The 23,648-nt window shown below is 40.2% G+C and overlaps 1 long non-coding RNA gene across 1 annotated transcript; it reads left to right on the top strand.

The window, feature by feature from the left end:
• The first annotated feature begins 10,903 nt into the window (after window positions 1-10,903).
• LOC133239837 (uncharacterized) lies at window positions 10,904-23,121 on the top strand. The gene is made up of 3 exons (XR_009733996.1): window positions 10,904-11,248; window positions 20,895-21,228; window positions 22,490-23,121. It is a non-coding gene; the product is annotated as an uncharacterized LOC133239837 (long non-coding RNA).
• Window positions 23,122-23,648: the final 527 nt, after the last annotated feature.

Below are 23,648 nucleotides of genomic sequence, written 5' to 3'. Positions count from 1 at the left end.
CAAAGGTAATGATACAAAATGTCCTTTTGATTGTATGCTTTTTATCACAATCAACCTAAATATGATTCAAGTATTCATAGGATGCCCCGTTGGAATAGAAATTTTCCTTGTTTATATAACAACAAATAACATAGAAATGGTATCATTAATTGCCACATTTATCCTGTGCTCAAAAATGGAGTTTTGGGACCAAGCACATATGACTTCTAATCCCAGGTCTGGCAAATCACATAACCTCATTGAAGTGTTTCTTTGTGGCTTCATCTTTATCTCTACAATACGAAATAGCAGCTACTCTTAATGCACAGTTAATGCAAGGATTAAATGAGATAATACATGCATAGCACAGTGTCTGATATACTGCTGCTGCTGTTAAGTCGCTTCAGTCGTGTCTGACTCTGTGCGACCCCATAGACGGCAGTCCACCAGGCTCCCCCGTCCCTGGGATTCTCCAGGCAAGAACACTGGAGTGGGTTGCCATTTCCTTCTCCAATGCATGAAAGTGAAAAGTTGAAGTGAAATCGCTCAGTCGTGTCTGACTCTTAGTGACCCCATGGACTGCAGCCTACCAGGGTCCTCCATCCACGGGATTTTCCAGGCAAGAGTACTGGAGTGGGGTGCCATTGCCTTCTCCGGTCTGATATACAGTGGGCATCAAATATATGAGATTATCAGATCCTAACGTCTATTTAGTTTTATTTTATAATAATTCACTAGGTACAAAATCCTCTCACAACAAATGATTTTTCCTTCATAAGAAAATTTCCTGAAATTGTAATTGCCTTAAGATATTCTCATTATCACAGGCAACTTTTCTCTTAGGCTTACAAATGAGTAAATATGTTACTTTAAACAAATGTTAGGTTATCTTCCCTCCTTCTGCTTCAAATTCGTAATGTGCCATTTTGAGGTAATTCAAGCATTTTTTCAGCTTTCACCACTTAATTTGTATGAATTTTGAATCTTGGGGCAAACTGAGGTCAAGGAAAAAAAGTCCCTGTGGATATTGCTGTAAAAGATCTTTTAATACTTTTAATATTAGATCTACTTGTAGAGTGTCCATGGTACAATTTAATAAATTCTGGTTTTGTTGCCTTTAGTAAAAAGTTTCTTATATCAGTCCATAAGGAATTTTTTGGATAAATTCCTTTCTTGGTAAAATTATCCCATTAACTGCACTGTCTACTGCTGAGAGACTCTGTTGTGAAAATGAGACTTAAGTAACTTTAAGTGTCTAAAATTGATCTCTTTCCCAGCATATAGATTTACTGCTGCCAAGCTATAAAAGAACCTTTATCTCATATCTTGTGCCCAAAGGGAATCTTTTAGGCTCAACTTTCCAAATTGGCTCAGAGATGCTCTATAAGATACTTTCCTTGCTCTCATGTGTTTTCACTGTCTGATTTTATAGACTTAAATTTTTCGACATTTCCAACTTCCAGCTTACTCTCTCCCTCCCCTCAAATCTCCATTTCCCTTTGTTCCATGCCCCCAAATCCTCAGGCAACTCAAATCACCCCCAACTTTTACCTAGTTCCCCAAAACCACACTCAATGTAGGGAAAGAATGGCTTGTAGAAACCATACATGCAGTTATTTAAGGAAAGAAGACTGTAATTTCAGTATAATGCCATTAAAAATGATCAATAATAGTACTCAAACACAGACTCTATGCTCCTGGTATGGCTTATCTGTGCTTGTATTTTTTCTTTAATTTTAAAAACCATTTTTACATGGAATAAAATGATAATTAAATGTATAGTTTAGGAGATGAACATTCTTCTTTTAAAGAAGGAAAACCAAACAAAAGACTTCTTCATTAAACATTGTGGATAGGTTAGTCGCTCAGTTGTGTCTGACTCTTTCCGACCCCATGAACTGTAGCCTGTCAGGCTCCTCTGTCCATGGGATTCTCCAGGCAAGAATACTGGAGTGGATTGCCGTTCCCGTCTCCAGAGGATCTTCCTGACCCAGGGATCGAACCCAGGTCTCCTGCATTGCAGGCAGACTCTTTAGCATCTGAGCTATAGGGAAGATCTTCATTAAACATTAGTGAGACTATATAAGGAGAAGGCAATGGCACCCCACTCCAGTACTCTTGCCTGGAGAATCTCAGGGACAGCAGAGCCTGGTGGGCTGCCGTCTATGGGGTTGCACAGAGTCGAACATGACTGAAGTGACTTAGCAGCAGCAGCAGAGACTACATAGAAGAAACACAGCTGAGTGCTATATTCTTAACACTTCTTAAATCTTTAAGTAACTATAACATGGAACAGATTTTATATCTCCCTAGAAAAATAAACAAAATCTTTTTACGCATTGAGAACAACTCATGCCAGAGATAAGCTTACTCATTATTGGGAACTGGCTACACAATTATGTCTACTAATAAATTATTTTTAATTTTTTTGAACACACCTGGTGATTCCAGGCCATCAGAGGGTGATTTAGAGTGAGTCCTGTGTCCAGTCTTGCCTTCCTGTTTAATAACTGTATGACCACAGACAACTTCTCCATTTTATTACTAATAAAGAATTAAAAAGAGTTTCTACTTCATTATATTGCTGTGAAAATTAAATGAGAAAATGTGTAATGTAATTCATACAGTAGCTGAAATATAGTAAATGCTCAATAAACATTAGCTCTTATCATCAGGGGCTTCCCTGGTAGCTCAGCTGGTAAAAAATCTTCCTGCAATGCAGGAGACCCCGGTTTGAGAGGGATAGGATACCCACTAGGAGATAGGATAGGATAGGAAGGGATAGGCTACCCACTCCAGTATTCTTGGGCTTCCCTGGTGGCTCAGCTGGTAAAGACTCCACCTGCAATGTGGGAGACCTGGATTTGATCCCTGGATTGGGAAGATTCCCTTGGAAAAGGGAACTGGCTACCCACTCCAGTAATCTAGCCTAGAGAATTCCATATTTTTGTCGGCTCTTTGGAAGGGGAATGTGTACTTATTTGTAAGAGTTCATCTAATTTAGTCATGCATTGGCTATATTGAAACAATTTTTTCTCAGTTTAATTTCCTTTGAACACAATTGTTCTACAGGCTCAAACATGTACATTAAATTTTTCTTGACATTTCATTACTTTTACATTCCTTGGGCTAACAGCAGGTTTTTAATCTCAGACAGATTTTTGTGCCTTGATCATCTTAAAATATTTACTGAAATTAGTATTCAAAGAAATTAATGTAACGACACTAAAATGCTTTAGATAGAGGTTTTCATTCCACACAGTACGGGGGATGAACTGACTGGACCATTTTCAACCTAAGGTAAATTTGGAGTCACATTGATTCATTTTGGAGCTCCCTTAACAGCTTCCTTGATTACAAATTTATGCTTAGTGTTTAAAGTTAATCAGAAGCAATATAATTTTTCCAAAAGTACTTAATTTTTTCTACAGTTCTTACTGTTCAGTATCTTAGGTCTCATAGGATACAAACAAAAACAAAAAACAACTCCATTAACTTACTCCATTTCAGCCAAGTACTCTCTATTCCTTGCGGACGAGACATCTCATTTTAACTTCCGTATTCTACTTCTCTGCTATCTTCATACTAGAATCGTTTTATGTCATAAAAGATGTCATTTTTATGTACTTTCCTTGCAATTGGTAAACAAACCCACCATTCTTGTCACTGTTCCCAGAAGAATCATTCACAAGTCTGTTCTTTTACTTCCAAGGAAACATGAATCATCCCGTGAAGTACTGTCACTGACACTTTAATCTTTGCTACTGGAGAAGTTGATCCTTTCGCCTTAGATTATTCCCTCCATGTGTTCTTCCATCTTCCAGTTAATTCCCCAATTAATCCTCAGTGGGAAATCATTGCTATCGCTTTATATTTCTAGAGTACTTTATTTTAATCTCTAGTTATGCTCCTAATGCATATGATTTGGTATTATAATGGGCTTAATTCAAGTTTACCTGGCTCTCAGTATAGGGACATTGCTAGAATCATAACATTTCTTATAGCCCTTGCACACAATTTGAGTATAATAGGAACTTATTGAATGTTAATCGAATTGATTGTTGTCTTTGAAACATCTATTACTGATTCAGCCACTAAAATTTCTTGGTCATCTACTATGTGCCAACCACACTGAGGTAAAATTGTGCCCTATATATCTAGTACTTTAACAATAGTGTATTATGTTGCTCTTTCTTGAATCTCATCCTCCTTTTGCAGAAGGTAAAATTAAATAATGAATGAGCTTGACTTTCATATAAGCCTCTATTCAATTGTTCGTATAAAATTTACTAGACAATAAACTTAGGAGCCTGAACATTTTGTATACATTTATACTGACTGTAAACTTTTTTTAGCCAAAGGACTTCCCTGGTGGCTCAGGCGGTAAAGTGCCTGCCTACAGTGCGGGAGACCTGGGTTCAATCCCTGGGTCAGGAAGATCCTCTGGAGAAGGAAATGGCACCCCACTCCAGTACTCTTGCCTGGAAAATCCCATGGACGGAGGAGCGTAGTAGGCTACAGTCCATGGGGTTGCAGAGTCGGACACGACTGAGCGACTTCACTTCACTTTACTTCATACTGACTGTAACATTTTTGTAGCTAAAGGGCACCCAGTTACTGATTACCCAATTTTAACCTTTGAATCTTCCATATTTAGTATGATTAAAATTTGTTAATAATTTTTGAATAATATGGTTAAGCAAGGAGAGTTTGAAATACATTTTTTTCATCTTGTCTACTGTTTATTCTACTTAAAAGCATGTTAGAAACTTGAACAAATAGTGCAAAACTTGGGTGCAGGTCGAGAAACTTCCCTTCAAAATTACAGAAACCAGTGTCATAACACAATGGGTGCACACAGCTCCCACTGATAAGGTTCTGCTACACAAAAATGCTATGTATTCATATATCTATAGCCAAAATGTTGGTTTTTCCTCATGAAAACACTTCTCCAAAATTTCACTGTTTCTGAAAAACAATTAACCTGTCAAGTTTAAATTTTTTCGTTCATAATTTGGACTGTATCCTGCCATTGATATTTATTTTAATCTCCTATTGATTTCTGTGGGAATTCTTCTTGTAGAATTAAGGCAGGATATAGTCTCAAAGGAGTTTCTGCAAAGAAGTTTCCCACTTTCATCTCTTTGTGTTGGGTTTTTATTAAGTTTAGGTCATGACGTTGTATGCCTAAAAATAGGCCTACAGGCTAAAGCTATGATAAAGTCTTCTATTTTTGTGTCAGGCTGAAAGGTCAGTGAGAAGTCTCACAGGGAAGAACAACATTATAAACGATTTCTAACGTGTTTTGGTCCAGTTTCTAAACAATTGAAAGCTATTCATATTAAAATCTTTTTTACTTTGTATATCCCCAAAAGTCTATCTCCCATGAGATTTGTCTTTAAACTATCCTTTCAAACCATGTTTAAAACATTTTAAAACACTAGATATAATATTATATTAGGTACTCATTTAAAATTACAGTTATGGTGACTATAGAATTATGGATCTTGGGAAATCCTTTGGAATGATTTTAAGTTTGAAAAAAGAAAAAGTAGAAAATTATATATATATATAAATATTTATAGCAATGTAAAAATACACATAAATAAAGATGGATAGCAAACAGAAATTTAAAATTTGTGTTGTAATTGGTGGATTTTGTGTCTTATCAAATTTCCTAATGCTCTGTATTTTATATGTTAATATTAAAATTCAAGTGCAAACAAATAATATAACTTAGCTTTTAAAAATTAATTTCTTTATTTTAATTGGAGGCTAATTACTTTACAATATTGTGGTGGTTTTTGCCATACATTGACATGAATCAGCCACAGGTGTATATGTGTCCTCCATCCCGAACCCCCCTGCCACCTCCCTCCCCATCCCATCCCTCTGAGTTGTTCCAGTGCACCGGCTTTGAAGATCCTGTTTCATGCATCAAACTTGGACTGGTGGTCTATTTTACATATGGTAATAGACATGTATCAATGCTATCCTCTCAAGTCATCTCACCCTCGCTCTCTCCCACAAATTCCAAAAGTCTGTTCTTTCTGTGTCTCTTTTGCTATCTCGCATATAGGATCATTGTTACCATCTTTCTAAATTCCATATATATGTGTTAAAACACTGTATTGGTGTTTTTCTTTCTGACTTACTTCACTCTGTATAATAGGCTCCAGTTTCATCCACCTCATTAGAACGGATTCGAGTGTATTCTTTTGAATGGCTGAGTAATATTCCATTGTGTATATGCACCAGTGCTTTCTTGTCCGTTCGCCTGCTGATGGACATCTAGGTTGCTTCCATGTCCTGCCTATTGGAAACAGTGCTGTGATGAACAAAGGGGTACACGCTGTCTCTTTCAATTCTGGTTTCTTCGATGTGTATGCCCAGCAGTGGGATTGCTGGGTCATATGGCAGTTCTATTTTCAGTTTTTTAAGGAATCTCCACACTGTTCTCCATAGTGGCTATACTAGTTTGCATTCCCACCAGCAGTATAAGAGGGTTTCCATTTCTTCACACCCTCTCCAGCATTTATTGTTTGTAGACTTTTTGATAGCAGTCATTCTGACTGGCATGAGATGGTACCTCATTGTGGTTTTGATTTGCATTTCTCTGATAGTGAGTGCTGTTGATCATTTTTTCATGTGTTTGTCAGCCATCTGTATGTTTTCTTTGGAGATATGTGTGTTTAGTTCTTTGGCCCATTTTTTTATTTGATCATTTGTTTTTCTGGTTTTGAGCTGCATGAGCTGTTCATGATTTTTGAGTTTAATTCTTTGTCAGTTGCTTCTTTTGCTATCATTTTTTCCCACTATGAAGGCTGTCTTTTTACCTTGCTTATACTTTCCTTCATTGTGCAAAAGCTTTTAAGTTTAATTAGGTCCCATTTGTTTATTTTTGCCTTTATTTTCATTACCCTGGGAGGTGTGTCATAGGGGATCTTGCTGTGATTTATGTCAGAGAGTGTTTTGCCTATGTTTTCCTCTAGGAGTTTTATAGTCTCTGGTCTTACATTTAGATCTTTAATCCATTTTGAGTATATTTTTGTGTATGGTATTAGAAAGTATTCTAGTTTCATTCTTTTAAAGGTGGTTGACCAGTTTTTCCAGTACCACTTGTTAAAGAGTTTATCTTTTCTCCATTGTATATTCTTACCTCCTTTGTCAAAGATAAGTTGTCCATAGGTGCATGGGTTCATCTCTGGACTTTCTATTTTGTTCCATTGATCTATATTTCTCTTTGTGCCAGTACCATACTGTCTTGATGACTGCAGCTTTGTAATATAGTCTGAAGTCGGGCAGGTTCATTCCTCCAGTTCCATTCTTCTTTCTCAAGATTGCTTTGGCTATTCAAGGTTTTTTGTATTTCCATACAAACTGTGAAATTATTTGTTCTAGTTCTGTGAAAAATACCCTTGGTAGCTTGATAGGGATTGCATTGAATCTATAGGTTGCTGTGGGTAGTATACTCATTTTTGCTATATTGATTTTTCTGATCCATGAACATGGTATATTTCTCCATCTATTTGTGGTGTCATCTTTGATTTCTTTCATCAGTGTTTTATAGTTTTCTATACATAGGTCTTTTGTTTCTTTATGCAGTTTTATTCCTTAGTATTTTATTCTTTTCGTCTCAGTGGTGAATGGGATTGTTTCCTTAAATTCTTTCTGTTTTCTGATGGTTAGTGTATAGGAATGCAAGGGATTTCAGTGTATTAATTTTATATCCTGCAACTTTACTATACTCACTGATTAGCTCTAGTAATTTTCTGGTGGTATCTTTAGGGTTTTCTATGTAGAGGATCATGTCATCTTCAAGCAGTGAGAGTTTTGCTTCTTCTTTTCCAGTCTGGATTCCTTTTCTTTTTCTTCTCCGATTGCTGTGGCTAAAACTTCCAAAACTATGTTGAATAGTAGTGGTGAGAGTGGACACCCTTGTCTTGTTCCTGACTTTAGGGGAAATGCTTTCAATTTTTTGCCATTGAGGATAATGTTTGCTGTGGGTTTATCATATATCGCTTTTATTATGTTGAGGTATGTTCCTTCTATGCCTGCTTTCTGGAGAGTTTTTTTTTTTTTATCATAAATGGGTGTTGAATTTTGGCAAAGGCTTATTCTGCATCTATTGAGATAATCATTTGTTTTTTATCCTTAATTTTGTTAATGTGGTGTATCACATTGATTGATTTGTGAATAGTGAACAATCCTTGCATCCCTGGGATAAAACCCACTTGGTCATGATGCATGATCTTTTTAATATTTTGTTGGATTCCATTTGCTAGAATTTTGTTGAGGAATTTTGCATCTATTTTCATCAGTTATATTGGCCTGAAGTTTTCTTTTTTGTGGTATCTTTGTCTGATTTTGGTATTAGGGTGATGGTGGCCTCACAGAATGAGTTTGGGAGTTTACCTTCTGCAATTTTCCAGAAGATTATGAGTAGGATAGTTGTTGGTTCTTCCTTAAACTTTTGGTAGAATTCACCTGTGAAGCCATCTAGTCCTGAGATTTTGTTTGTTGGAAGATTTGTGATTACAGTTTCTATTTCTATGCTTGTGATGGGTCTGTTAAGATTTTCTATTTTTTCCTGGTTCAGTTTTGGAAGGTTATACTTTTCTAAGAATTCATCCATTTCTTCCAACTTGTCTATTTTATTGGCATATAGTTGCTGATAGTAGTCTCTAGTCTCTTATGATCCTTTGTATTTCTGTGTTGTCTGTTGTGATTTCTCCATTTTCATTTCTAATTTTGTTGGTTTGATTCTTCTCCCTTTTTTTCTTGATGAGTCTGGCTAATGGTTTGCCTATTTTATTTATCTTCTCAAAGAACCAGCTTTTAGTTTTGTTGATTTTTGCTATAGTCTCCTTTGTTTCTTTCTCATTTATTTTCTGCCCTAATTTTTATGATTTCTTTCCTTCTACCAACGTTGGGGTTCTTCATTTCTTTTTCTAGTTGCTTTAGGTATAAACTTAGGTTATTTATTTGATCTTTCTCCTGTTTCTTGAGGTAGGCTTGTTGGCTATGAACCTTCTGCTTAGCTGAAGAAGGAAACAGCAACCCACTCCAGTACTCTTGCCTGGAAAATCCCATGGACGGAGGAGCCTTGTAGGCTACAGTCTGTGGGGTCACAAAGAGTTGGACACAACTGAGCAACTTCACTTTCTTTCTTCTTTCCCCTTAGCACTGCTTTTACTGAATCCCATAGGTTTTGGGTTGTTGTGTTTTCATTTTCATTTGTTTCTATGCATATTTTGATTTCCTTTTTCATTCTTCCATGATTTGTTGGTTATTCAGAAGCGTGTTATTTAACCTCCATATATTTGTATTTTTAATAGTTTTTTTCCTGTAGTTGACATCTAATCTTATCGCATTGTAATCAGAAAAGATGCTTGAAATGATTTCAAATTTTTTGAATTTGCTAAGGCTAGATTTATGGCCCAAGATGTGCTCTATCCTGGAGAATGTTCCATGTACACTAGAGAAAAAGGTGAAATTCATTGTTTTGGGGTGAAATTCATTGTTTTGGGGTGAAATGTCCTGTAGATATCAATTAGGTTTAACTGGTCCATTGTATCATTTAAAGTTTGTGTTTCCTTGATAATTTTCTGTTTGGTTGATCTATCCATAGGTGTGAGTGGGGTATTAAAGTCTTCCACTATTATTGTGTTACTGTTAATTTCCCCTTTCATACTTGTTAGCATTTGCCTTATGTATGGAGGTGCTCCTATGTTGGGTGCATATATATTTATAATTGTTATATCTTCTTCTTGGATTGATCCTTAGATCATTACGTAGTGTCCTTCTTTGTCTCTTTTCACAGCCTTTATTTCAAAGTCTATTTTATCTGATATGAGTATTGCTACTCATCTTTCTTTTGGTCTCCATTTGCATGAAATATCTTTTTCCAGCCCTTCACTTTCAATCTGTATGTGTCCCTTGGTTTGAGGTGGGTCTCTTGTAGACAGCATATATAGGGGTCCTGTTTTTGTATCTTTTCATTCAGTCTTTGTCTTTTGGTTGGGCATTCAACTCATTTACATTTAAGGTAATTATTGATAAGTATGATCCCATTGCCATTTACTTTGGCATTTGTTGTTTGGGTTCAAGTTTATAAACCTATTCTGTGTTTCTTGTCTAGAGAAGATCCTTTAGCATTTGTTGAAGAGCTGGTTTGGTTGGTGCTGAATTCTCTCAGCTTTTGCTTGTCTGTAAAGCTTTTGATTTCTCCTTCATATTTGAATGAGATCTTTGCTGGGTATAGTAATCTGGGTTGTAGGTTTTTCTCTTTCATCACTTTAAGTATGTCCTGCCATTCCCTTCTGGCCTTAAGAGTTTCTACTGAAAGATCAGTTGTTATCCTTATGAGGATCCCCTTGTGTGAAATTTGTTGCTTTTCCCTTGCTGCTTTTAATATTTGCTCTTTGTGTTCGATCTTCATTAATTTGATTAATATGTGTCTTGGGGCGTTTCACCTTGTTTCTCCTATTTGGGACTCTCTGGGTTTCTTGGACTTGGGTGGATATTTCCTTCACTATTTTAAGGAAATTTTCAACTATTATCTCATCAAGTATTTTCTCATGTCCTTTCTTTTTGTCTTCTTTTGCTGGGATTCTTATGGTTTGAATGTTGGGGCATTTAACATTGTCCCAGAGGTCTCTGAGGTTGTCCTCATTTCTTTTTATTCTTTTTTCTTTTTTCCTTTCTGCTTCATTTATTTCTACTAGTCTATCTTCTACCTCACTTATCCTATCTTCTACCTCAATTATTCTACTGTTGGTTCCCTCCAGAGTGCTTTTGCTCCCAGTTATTGCATTATTATTGATTAACTCTTCTTTATTTCTTCTAGGTCCTTTATTTCTTCTAGGTTAAACATTTCTTGCATCTTCTCAATCTTTGTCTCTAATCTATTTATCTGTAACTCCATTTTGTTTTCAAGATTTGGGATCATCTTTACTATGATTATTCTGAATTCTTTTTCAGGTAGACTCCCTATCTCATCCCCTTTTGTTTGGTTTGGGGGACATTAATCATGTTCCTTTACCTGCTGAATATTTCTCTGCCTTTTTATTTTGTTTAGATTGCTGTGTTTGGGGTGCCTTTTATGTAGTCTGGAAGTTTGTGGTTCCTCTTTGTTGTGGAGTCTGCTCCCTGTGGGTGGGGTTGGACTAGAGGCTTATCAAGGTTTCCTGGTTAAGGGAGCTTATGTCTGTGTTCTGGTGAATGGAGCTGGATCACTTCTCTCTGGAGGGCAATGACGTGTCCAGAAGTGAGTTTTGGGGTGTCTGTGGGTTTGGTATGGCTTTGAGCAGCTTGTCTTTTAATGCTCAGGGCTGTGTTCCTGCTTTGCTGGAGAATTAGCATGGTATGTCTTGCTCTGGAACTTATTGGCTCTTGGGTGGAGCTTGGTTTCAGTGTAGATATGGATGCATTTGGATGAGCTCTTGTCTATTAATGTTCCCTGGGATCAGGAGTTCTCTGATGTTCTCAAGTTTTGGAGTTAAGCTTCCTGCCTCTGGCTTTCAATCTTATTCTTAACAATAGGCTCAAGACTTCTCCATCCATACAGCACAGATGATAAAACATCCAGGTTAATGCTGAAACAATTCTCCACAGCAAGGGACACCCAGAGAGGTTCACAGAGTTACACAGAGAAGATATGAGGGAGGAAGGAGATAGAGGTGACCAGGAAGAGAAGAGGGGAAGGGAGTCAAAAGGGGAGAGACAAATCTAGCCAGTGATCAGTTCCCTAAGTGTTCTCCACCGGAGAAGGCAATGGCACCGCACTGGAGTACTCTTGCTTGGAAAATCCCATGGACGGAGGAGCTTGGTAGGCTGCAGTTCATGGGGTTGCTAAGAGTCACATACGACTAAGCAATTTCACTTTCATTTTTCACTTTCATGCATTGGAGAAGGAAATGGCAACCCACTCCAGTGTTCTTGCCTGGAGAATCCCAGGGATGGGGGTGCCTGATGGGCTGCCGTCTATGGGGTCACACAGAGTCAGACACGACTGAAGCGACTTAGCAGCAGCAGCAGCGAGTGTTCTCCACAGCCTGGAACACCCAGAGAAATTCACAGAGTTAAGTAGAGAAGAGAAGAGGGAGAGAGGAGATAGAGGCGACCTGGGAGAGAAAAAGGAGAGTCAAAAGGGGAGAGAGCAATCAAACCAGTAATCACACCCCTAAATGAAAATGGATACTGAGGATTAGATTCTTAAAGGTACAAAATTGATATCAAATACCAAAAAGCAAAAATTAAAAATCTAGAGTAGGGGTTAGACTCTCAAAAAGACAATATTAAAAATACAAAACAAAATCACAAAAATTATAATATATATATATATATGAAATTTGCTTTTAAAATAAGGTCTTTTTTTGGTAAGGTAATAGTAGGTGATAAAAATGAAAATTAAAGCAGTATTAAAGAACTTAAATTAAAAAAATTAAAATGTGAAATGTAAATTACCTAGGAATTTCTCTGGAACTGTTGTGGGCAGTCTGGGGTCAGTTCAGTTTCAGATAGTTCCTTGTTCCAGCTTGTACTCATTCTCAAGTTCTATAGGACCCCTCAAATGATTAGCCAATGTTAACTACACGGTTTTAATCTGTTGCACCTGTCACTTCCAGAGCAGTCCCCTCTTTGTTTATTTTGACTTCCTCTGTTTGCAAGTCTCTTTGGTGTCTAATTTCTGCCCAGACACAAGGGGACGAAGGTGGTCACTTATTTAGGCTCACTTGTTCAGTTGTGTTGTGGGGAGGATGGAACACTGCAAACAAATATGACTAGCATGTGTGAGGATTGCTCGCAGTGTACAGACCACACTAGGTTTGCCCCAGCTCACAGCTGCATGTGCTTTCCCTGTCTACACTGCTCAGGCTCCAGGGTGCTCTGCAGGGCACTGTCCAAAGTGGACCCTGTGTTTCATGTACTTCCCAGGTCTAAGCTGCTCGGGTTCAGGTTCTCGGGTACTCTGCAAGGGCACAGACTTTTTGGGCATGTGTTTTATGCCCTTCCCAGTTCCGAGCAGCTCAGGCAACCACGTGCTTGGCGAGCACACTGTCCCAGGTGGGCCGTGAGTCTTAATCCCCTTCCACGTCCTGGCCACTAGGTTTCCTGGGTGCGCTGCAAGAGCACCGTATCAGATGTGCCGTGTGTCTCCTCTGGTGAGCTGACCTCAGGCTGTGACCCTCCTGACAGATGTCAACCATCCAGGATCCCAGGAAGACATGGTTAGCAACTGGGAGCCTGCCCACAGTTTGGTGGAGGATGCCGGTCTCTGGGGCCAGGATTGCCCCTCGCCTTCCAGCTCTGGCTGTCACCTGCCTGCCTCTCTGCCTCCAGTGCAGGGAGGGGCCTGTATGCAGCCAGCTAGCTCTCCTTTGGTGTAGCTCAATCCTTTGTTCTGTGAGCGGGCCAGGTTGCATGTTAGAGCCTTTCACGGGAAAACTCTCTTCTCATTTTTTTTCCCTCTCTGGCGATCCCACAGTTTGGGTTGCTGTCTCACGTTAACTCCCTCAGATTGTCCTCAGGGCATTCAGGCTCAGTCCTTACCCTGAGGACCAATGATGCTGCTCACACCTCCCTGTCCAGCCCCTGCTCGCTGGTGGCATACGTGAGCATCTGGGCTGTTTCTCCACTGGAAATTGTGGTTAGGCACCTATTCTGTGGGTTTTTTTTTTTTTCCCCTCCCGGTTATGTTGCCCTCTGAGATTCCAAAACTCCCCCAGAGACCCGCCTGTGAGAGGGTTTCCAACTGTTTGGAAACTTCTCCTTCACGACTCCCTCCCCAGGACGGGACTCCCTCCCCAGGACGTGTCTCCGTCCCTAACTCTTTTGTCTTTATATTTTGTCCTACCTCCTTTTGAAGAGAATGGGATGCAATGGGCTGCCTTTCTTGGTGCCTGGTGTCCTCCACCAGCATTCAGAAGTTGTTTGGTGGAAGTTGCTCAGCATTCAAAGATCTTTTGATGAATTTATGGGGGAAAAAGTGGTCCCCGTCCTATTCCTCTGCCATCTTGGGACTGCCATAACTTAGCTTTTAAATTCATCAGATTCACATGAACTTAAAGTCACAACAAAAACTGAAGTAGGTAAAGTCATTAAGAATACACTGGTATTTAAGTTTTTAATTTAGTGGTCCTTGGATTTAAGTTTCCTGGTATCATGAAAGTCTCTTAGAATTTATGGAATAAATAATAATAAAATTTGACCAAGAGAATTTGCGATGCTGCTCTGCACACTTGACAGATTAGGGTTATTGTCTGAGCCAAATGAGATGTTTATATAAGTACTTTTAAAAATACATGTGAAAAGCAGAATAACTCTCAAGGTTACTCTGAATATCTTCCAGATTAGATCTCTAATTTGACCTCATCTATATGATAAAGATGGAGAAGGAAATGGCAACCCACTCCAGTGTTCTTGCCTGGAGAATCCCATGTGTCCATGGGGTCGCACAGAGTCAGACATGACTGAAGCGACTTGGCAGGCAGCATATGATAAAGAATAGTCATTTAATGAAACAAATGAAGTTTCACTGTAAAATGAATTCACATTGTTCTCTGTCCCTCAGAAAGACACTGATTCTGAAATGAACTATTATTTTAAAGCAAATAGTCTTGGAAAGTTCTCCTGATGAGGAGGAAATGTTCTGGTTCCATTATGAAAACCATAGATAAACCTCATCACTGTATGTAACTACAGTAGTTCCCCCTTATCTGTGAGGGATACTATCCAACACCCTTAGTAGATGCCTGAAACGGCAGCAGTACCAAACACTGTATATGTTTCTTCCTATACACACATAACCATGACAACGTTTAATTTGTCAGTTGGGCAAACTACAAGCTTAACATCAATAATAAAATTGAACAATTATAACAGTATACTGTAACAAAAGTTTTAAGAATGTGGTCTTGTCACTGACTATGCCAGTTCACGTATGTGATGCTGGTGGCATATGTAAGGCCAAACAATACTAAAACATTGGCATTTGGAACAGAAAGGCTTATTACAGGGCCATGCAAGTACATGGGTGGTTCATGCCCTAAGAAGCCCAAAGTTACTGAGCTGTCATCAAAACCCTTTTCAGAGCAAAAGGTGGGGAGGGGTGTAGTTAGTTGTTGCAACCTGCTTGGTGTCAGAGTCTTTGAAGTCAGGTCATGGTCTGGCAAAAAAGTTCCTATAACTCTCTACCAAATGAATATTATTTTTTGTCCCAACAAGAAAGGGCAAGGACCCAAGGTACAACTGTCACCCTTCGAGGTTCCTGTTCTGGCTAAGAGGAAGGCAAAGCTCAGCTAGGGGCTCCCTCAGGGCCACGTCCCCCACACCTTGCCCAGCCGTCACCTCTGAAGGAGCTGGGCAGCAAGGACCCAGCTGGCCATCAGGCTCCTCAGGCCACCCAAAGCAGAGGAAACCAGGTCCCACAAATGGTGACCCAGACAGACAGCTGCTGCTATTAGGTCGCAGAGACAGGGATGGGGGAAAGGCTTACCACAGCCTCAAGGCCTGGGCCAAGGCTAGTAGGTGGCCTTGGTGAGGGTTCTGGAGCCCTGAAGGGCACAGACTCCCAGCAGTTTCTGGGCCCCCCAGCTCACAAGGCTGGGTGAGCTGGAGGGCCTGAGGGAGAAGGCCAGGATTCAACTCTTACCTCACTCTCTACCTCAGGACCACCATTCTATTGTTGTCTGAACCCCCTCATTAATTGCCCATTCTTGACTGTTATTTGCTTGTGGGTGCCACCATGGCACTGACTAATGACTGAGCAATACTCATTGCCTGGCAACAGGGTATGGAGAAATGACATTCAGCAATGGCTGCCAGCTTCCCGCTGGGCTCACTGCACTGTTACAGTCTCTCTCTCTCAAAATATCTTATTGTGTAAGTTTAACATCTTACCTAACATCTATCTTAACTATGCACTTACATATTTGAAGTCTGAGGCGACACAACAAAACTAGCAAGAGCTTCTCTTTTCTTCGCAATTTCACAGATTGGAAGGTCATTCTTAACTACAGATCTCAGCAACCTCAGCATACCATTTCTTTCTTTCCGCATTATTTGCTGACTTTCTCCTTTTTACATAAAGGAAGCACTTTCTGGCTTCTCTTGGGCATCTCTGAATTGCTAACACCACTCCACTTATTTTGCGGTCGCCATTAAGGTTATGTGAACACAGGTATAGCGATATTGAGACCCTGGCTCTGATAACACAGCAGCCCCTAGGTGACCGACGGTGGGGTTTGCTGGACAAAGTGGTGATTCCCGCAACCAGGCAGCTAACCTTGAGAGATTTCGTAGTGGTGCTCAACCACGTGGGATTTGAAACTTACCACCAGGGAAACTTTGGAAAGTGAAAATTGCAGAACAGAGGGACTATCTTACCTGAATTCATTGTAACCATGTGTGGATGAAGTAGAACTGTGTAGCTCAAATCCTTTCTCTGTACAGAATTCAGTCTGAGGTGTGTGATCAGCCAACAGATTAAGAGCCAAGTCACACTTTCCAGAAGGACAATGACGAGCAAGGCTGAATTGCAAAGGCCTGGCCACTTCCTCTGAGGGAGGAAGCCTCTCCACCACAGGGACCTCGCTCTGGAGCTTCCCACAGCCTGGCAGAGACAAGGTCAGGTCTGCAGCTTCTACATCCTAGCCTGACAGCTCTGCTTGCGCAATCCAACTTCCTCCTCTTTTTTGCACAACTTTTCTGCAGTCCCGTCTCCATCCCAGTGTCTGCTTCCCAGAGAACTCAGCCAACTCCAAGAGCAGTTCAAGAAAGCCAGAAGGAAAGACATGGTCCCAGGACGGGCTCACTGGTCACCATTTGAGACTAAGGACACCATCCCCATTGTTCTGTGAGCCAAGACTATGCCCTGGCACAAGGAGGCAGCCCAGCTGCTTAGAAGTTAACAGCTGGCAGCTTGGAAGCCACTTCTATTGGAAGGAATTGTCATGACTGATGGAAACAGGACATAGGACCGCAGACTTAGTGAGCTGTCATTAAGTCATGGTGCTTTCCTTCCTGATGAAAAGCTAACAATATTGAACAAATAATTGAAAAGCAAATGTGAATACCAGAGCACTTCTTTGGTAGCCTAAATGAGGCCAATTTCCTCTCTTAGGAGAAGAGAAGAAAAGCTTAAGGCAAAACTGAGGATTTAAACTATTATCCCTGATCTTCAGAGACAATTGAAAGTTCTTCTGAAGCCAGTATGTTACATCTCGGCCCTGAGATGAGAATATCTGAGTAGATCCCTCTTGAGATTTTGAGTCCTCAGAATTTAAAAAAATTTTATTTACACACCTTTGTTTGTTTGTTTTTAGAGCACTAGGTTCACAGCAAAATTAAATGGAGAGTACAGAGTTTCCACGTATGCTCAACCTCCCTGCCCAGGACAGCCAGACTCTTTTGAACCTCAGAGCCCACAGAGATCAAGCCTCCAGCCCACCATCAAGACTGGGCCACCCTCAGTAAGGAGGACAGTGCAGCACTCTCCCCTCAAGCCCACAGGGATCGTCTCAGAATGTGTGCCCCTCTCTCTGTGGCTGCCTGGCAATAGCCATAGTTAAGTACAGCATCACCCAGATGGGCACTTATTAACCTGCTAGAGAAATACAGGCCAAGGCCACAGAGAAACCACAGGAATTAGTGGACATGACCATCCAGGATGGCAGGAGGCAAGGATGGCCAGGATAGCAGGGAGGGATGGACATGACCATCCGGGATGGCAGATGGGATTGCAATGGGAGGTTTCCTGAGCCGGGGGACTGGAAAATAAGACATGACCAAGGAGAGCTTCTCTTGTGACATGGGACTTAACACTCTGCCACAGACCCCAGGGAAGGATGTAGGGATGGCTCCTAGCAGCATGGAGAAAGCAATAATCCATGTTGAACAGAATTGAAATTCCCAAATTGCTATGGCCAATTGTAGAGAACTGATTAAATGCCTCAGAGAAGTAATATTCTTGTGAAGCCAAAAGACCATTCAGATTTTTTTCCCTTCCACAGAAAGACTCAGAGGACATTGGAGACTCAGGCTCATGAATTAGCTGGTAAGAGGGCATTGGTGTCACTAAGAGTCAGTGGTGACGGTCATGTGCAGACCAGGGCAGAGGGTAAGAGAAACTGTCATAGCACTTTCCTCCCTGATGGCAACAGAGATATTAGGCCTGAAGCAATGAAGCTAGTTACTTCATTTCAACATCAGAACTGGGATGGGAGGCAGGGTTCACTATGATCATGACCATCAAGATCAGAGTATCAGAGTACAGTCAATGGGATTTGACTCATGGAGAGGTATGGAGACAGCTCATTCCAGACCTAGGATTACTGCTCTGACATATACTGGGAGAATGAGCATCCTGGAATTAGCATCCAAAGGCATAGTAAAGCACTGGCTCAGAAGCAATACTCTGAAGATGGAGTCCATTCTTCCAGAGTACATGCTGTACGTTGAATTAGAAAGCTGTATGGGATGCTTTCCTGGTGGCTCAGACAGTAAAGCATCTGCCTGCAATGCAGGAGACCAGGGTTCAATTCCTGGGTTGGGACGATCCCCTGGAGAAGGAAATGGCAACCCAATCCAGTACTCTTGCTTGGAAAACCCCATGAATGGAGGAGCCTGATAGGCTATAGTCCAAGGGGTTGCAAAGAGTCGGACACGACTGAGCAACTTCACTGTATCACTGTATGGGATGCTTTGGTCCCTAATAGGAAAAGTATGTTGGTTTGGGTGCAGGAATAACACGTAGCCAAATGACCCAACCTTACACCTCTGGGCTCTGTGGGGTTATAGGTCCTAGTCCTCAAAGGAGAATAAGAACCACAACAGTTAACACTGAATAAACCCCTACTATTTGCCAGACAGTATTATAAGTGGTCTACTTGTTGAGGCATTTAATCCTATCAAAACATTGTCAGTTATTTACTATCCTGTTAATTTGGAAACCAAAGTACGAAAAGGAAACTTGTCCAGGCTCACATATTTACTAAGTGTAAAAACTTAACCACGATGAATACCAAAATTTATGACACAGTAAGACAACATTCAGCTGATATCAAGCAGCCAAGACCTAACAGTCACAAGGGATCTTACCATCAGGGCTTCATAGTCTTCTAGGGATCAGTGGCAAGTCTGTTTACTTAAAGAGAGCCCATAATTTTCACTTATAGAGAAGCCATGATTTTTCTCCCAAATCATCAGAGCCCCTGCTATGTCTGTCACCACAAGGTCTATTCAGCATCCATAGGATCCACTGAATCATAAAGACCAAAAATAAGAGTCACTTGCATTGCACCAGTGGGAGAGTATCCTTGTTCTTTGGGTCAAACTGGCTATTATTTTGGGCCACTGCATATGGGTCAGTGCAGTTCACAGATATGCGATTTTTTTTTTTTCAAAACCAAAGAGTTGCTTTTTATTTTTCATTTTGGAAGAGCAAATACTTTAGATCATAGGACATTCCTAAATCGTATGGAAGGGGAAGGTCCCTATACTTCTGTGGTATGTATTTTCGAGGCTGTGGCACTTATGCCCTTCATCTTACCAAGGTAATAGGGACCCTGCTCGGTTTTCTATCCGCATGATAGGGTAGTGGGCAGTGTGATGTCCAGACATTGATGAGGTAATTATTCATCCCTGCAGAATGACTTGAGACGTAGAACTAGAAAGTTGATATAACCCTGCGGAGAGACAGTGAAGATGTATGGCTGTCTCGGTCACATGAAAACAAATTTCTGCTATTTACTGCTTTTGGGGATAGAGAAAAAAAGCATCTGTCAAGTCATTGGGTGGTTAGGAAGGACTATATTGATGTGTTCCAATGAAGAGACCTCACCACATATAAAATTGCAACGTTGAATCTCCACTTAATTAAACATCTGATAATCTATTGGCATTCTCTGAAATCAGTCTGTCTTTTTCAGTAACTAAACAGGACAGCTAACCATGAAAGTGATGTAATCTCTACTCCTACATCTTTCAAGCCTCTAATAATCTTGTAGATTTCCATAATTCTAACAGGTCGGGGGTACTGCCTTTGATTTATTCCTATTTTGGGTAGGAAAAACCTCTGGAAACTTTCACTTAGCCATTTCTAACAATGATATTAACCACAAGAAAAATTTATATGACTTTTACTACTGTCCAGACACTATTTTGAGAACTTCACATCTGTGAATCCATCTGACTTCCTAACAACCCTAAGAAATTCATGGTAGTTTCATCCAACTTTATAATAGGAATCATCACAGTTCAAGGAGACTTGCCTGCATGGAATCAGAGTTAGATGGATCATACTTACCTTTTGAACATGAAGATCTGGGAATCTCCCTCTCCCATTCTATGGTCTTTTTTTTTTTTTTAATTTTTTGAAGCATAGTTGATTTACAATATTATATTAGCTTCAGGGATACACACAATGATTTGACATTTTTATACTCCATTTAAAATTATTATAAAATGTTGTCTATATGTCTTGTGCTGTACATTCCATCCTCATAACTTATTTATTTTGTACTGACTGGTTTGTTCCTCTCAGCACCCTTCCCCACTCTTGCTCCATCCCCAAGCCATCTCCTCACTGGTAACCACTGGTTTGTTTTCTAGAGTCTGTTTCTGTTTTGTTATATTCATTTGTTAGTTTTTATGGTCATTCTTAAAATGACTTCAGAGTCCTTTGAGGAATGCTAATAAGGAGATTCAAAGAATATTATTGGGATGCTATTGCACAGATTTTCTCATGTATTCCTGACTCCTCCTTCAGTCAAAGGGCTCTGAGGGTACAAATCAAAGGGAGGATTGCCATCACCCCTGTGTCTGAGGCAGACCTCGATTCAGCTGACCTATCCTTGCTCAGAGGCACCAATCAAGTAGGACCTCAATGGGCTCGCCATCTGTCTTCACCCTAGGAACCCCAAGTTGTCCAGCCACCGTCACTGATCTTGGAGACAGACTCGCTGCACTGACTACCGCACAGTGGAAGATGCCTACTGCAGTAACCGCGTCCATCACGCTTTTGGTGATTAAGTGTGACCTCATGACTTCTCTCACCCCAGGAACTTCCTTACCCACTGAAATCAAGGAGTCATTTCCATTTCAACATCTTCTTCTATCAGCTGTGGCCTGAACACAGCCAGGAAAGATATCTGACCTGCTGGCATAGCTCTCAGAAGGCGCTGATGAACACTCTCTTCAAAGCCCTCTCTGGGTCAACATGAGGTGGAGAGAAGCCAGCCACACACGGTAAATTTACTCCAACACATTTTACATCCCAATATCTTTGGATTTCTTTACTTAATTATTTCAGAATTTTTCTTCCCTCTCAGTTTAATTTAGCAGTAGCCACCCAAGACCTTAATGAAACACTCAATGAAACAATTATCATTATTTCCAGCTGTTGAAGTTCCACTGAATCCAGAATTCTGACACTTATATAGAGAAATTCAGCCCAGTCTAAAACTAGACTTTCTCTCCTTGCTCAAGCAAGCACAGACATATTCCCCGGATTTTTCCTAATATGAATTTGAAAATTGCTCCAATTCTTTGGCTGGGAAAATTACATCCTGTGGCTTTGTAATCTCCCTTTCTCTGTCCCAGTGTGAAGAGACTAATTAAGTTGTAGATTTAGGTATCAGGGTGGTGATGAAATGTAATTCCTTCCACTGAAATGTAATTCCTTCCAAGCAATGAGATTCTGAGTCTTTAAACAAGGCAGGAACAAACTCTCTGATATGGAAAGATAATTGGAGTTAGATCCCTTTCCTTTACTTAGAAGTCATACTAGATAATCCAGTTCCAATGCCAGAAGTTCCATTATTACTAGCTGTAGCCCTAACTGTCTCACAAGATTCTGCTAAGGTTATAAAGTCAACTGGTGTGGAAACCCACAATCTGAAGAAATATATAGCACATTTGCTATCCAGCTATTTTAGTTCTGCTCTTGATAAGAAATTATCTAGCAGTCCTGGGAAGCCCCTTGGATTTAGTCTATATCTTGAGAGTTTTAAAAACTGGCTAATCACTTTCTGTTTTTAATCTTTAATCTTTTAATTGTCCATAGAATCAGCTATCAAACCCATAACATAAATGCTATTTCTTGGCAATGGCAACTCAGCCCCTCACCTCCTTGCCTTTGATGGATACTTCTGATTGTATCTGGTTTAGCTGTTTGCCACTGCATGCCATAAGCAAACACGTTTCCATACCTTAATACTATCTGGATGCCACACTGCCTTCAAGCTCAGATGACTAAATAACCCATTTCAGATACCTTTCCATTCCCTGGGGCTTCTGACTGCAACCACTCCTGATCAATTTCTAAGTCCACGAAAATATTTGTATTTAGGGGGAAAAAAAAGAAACCACTCCAACGCTAGTGCAAATACTTTAGGATCTCACACAAAAGGAAATCCATAAGGAGTACAGGCTTCAGAATCACTTAATCCCCTGAAGCAGGAATGTCAGCCAGGTCTTGGATTATTTGTTTCTTCTCTCTCCTTTGCAGAGTTCTGGATTCCTCCTAAAGCTATCTCGCTTGAGGTTCTGGGAAGTATCAGTACAGGTTCTGCAAGAAAAAGAGTGACTTTCTTTGGCTCCACGTTGTGAATAAGATCTTGGGTGGAAGCCTCTAGCAGACTTTCCTCCTGTCGTTTTGCCATGTGAGTAAGTTAAATCCCTTAATGTACATTCATCATTGTGAGTTCTGCTTGTAAAAAATCTTTTCTATTTGAAACAACACACTGGAGTAGGAATTTCTCTTTTCCCTCTGGGCTCTTTATTTTTTGTTATAACCATGCAGCCAGGTTAGGGTATGTTCTATTAAGACACATACCGCATAATGTTTTCAATGTGATAATTCCTAATGTTCAAAAGATAATAAATAAATGTGGAATGAGTGACAAAGACTGCTGTTTGAGAAATCTTCCCTGTAGCACCCAGAGATGCCAGGATATGGGCCATCCTAGCTGATACCTGCTGTGCTCTGGATTTTAGAGTATAAGATATCTTTTTCCCTTGGTGTACTTTTTGTGAGGTTTGTTTTCCTTTGCCTCTTGTAATCTGAGCTGTCTATCTGGTGGCCGAGGTTTGGATGTCGATAAAAAGGAAGGAGTAAATAAAGCCTATTTTTAGCCTGGACTCCTGCACTCTGTGTCGTCTATACAAATGAAGTCACCGTGGCTCTTAGCTTTCTAGCAAATGAGAGGGTGATCTTAGAAAGGGGTCACATTGAGATGAGGCTTTAAGAACCCTGAGATCCCCTGAACTCTGCCTTGGCTAGCCAACTTCCTCCTCAAAAGGTCCTGTGTGCACAATCAAGGCAATATGGGAAATATAGTACTTTCTGCAAGCTAGGATTTTGTGCCAAAGTAGAACTCCACTGAGTCAGGCTGAATCCAATGGGAGCATTTTATTTTTCTTACGCTGGTTTGGTCTAAATATTAGTGAAACAAGGAGGCTATAATGCCTGTTCTCTTTCTCCCAAAGCTCTAATAAGAATCTCAGAACTCACCATAACAGTGGATGCAAATCCCCACCTGCCCAAATCAGAAACAAATGTAGACACCGTGTCTCCATTACCTACAAGTCACCACTCCAGCCAAAGAACCCTAAAATTGAAATAGTTCAAAACCTTGCCTTGCCTCCTTAAGAAAGCAATGAGAATA

This window comes from Bos javanicus, chromosome 27 (genome assembly GCF_032452875.1).
Source record: "Bos javanicus breed banteng chromosome 27, ARS-OSU_banteng_1.0, whole genome shotgun sequence".
NCBI lineage: Eukaryota > Metazoa > Chordata > Mammalia > Artiodactyla > Bovidae > Bos > Bos javanicus.
The sequence above is the reverse complement of the archived record's forward strand: the minus strand, read 5'-3'. Positions and strand labels throughout refer to the sequence as shown.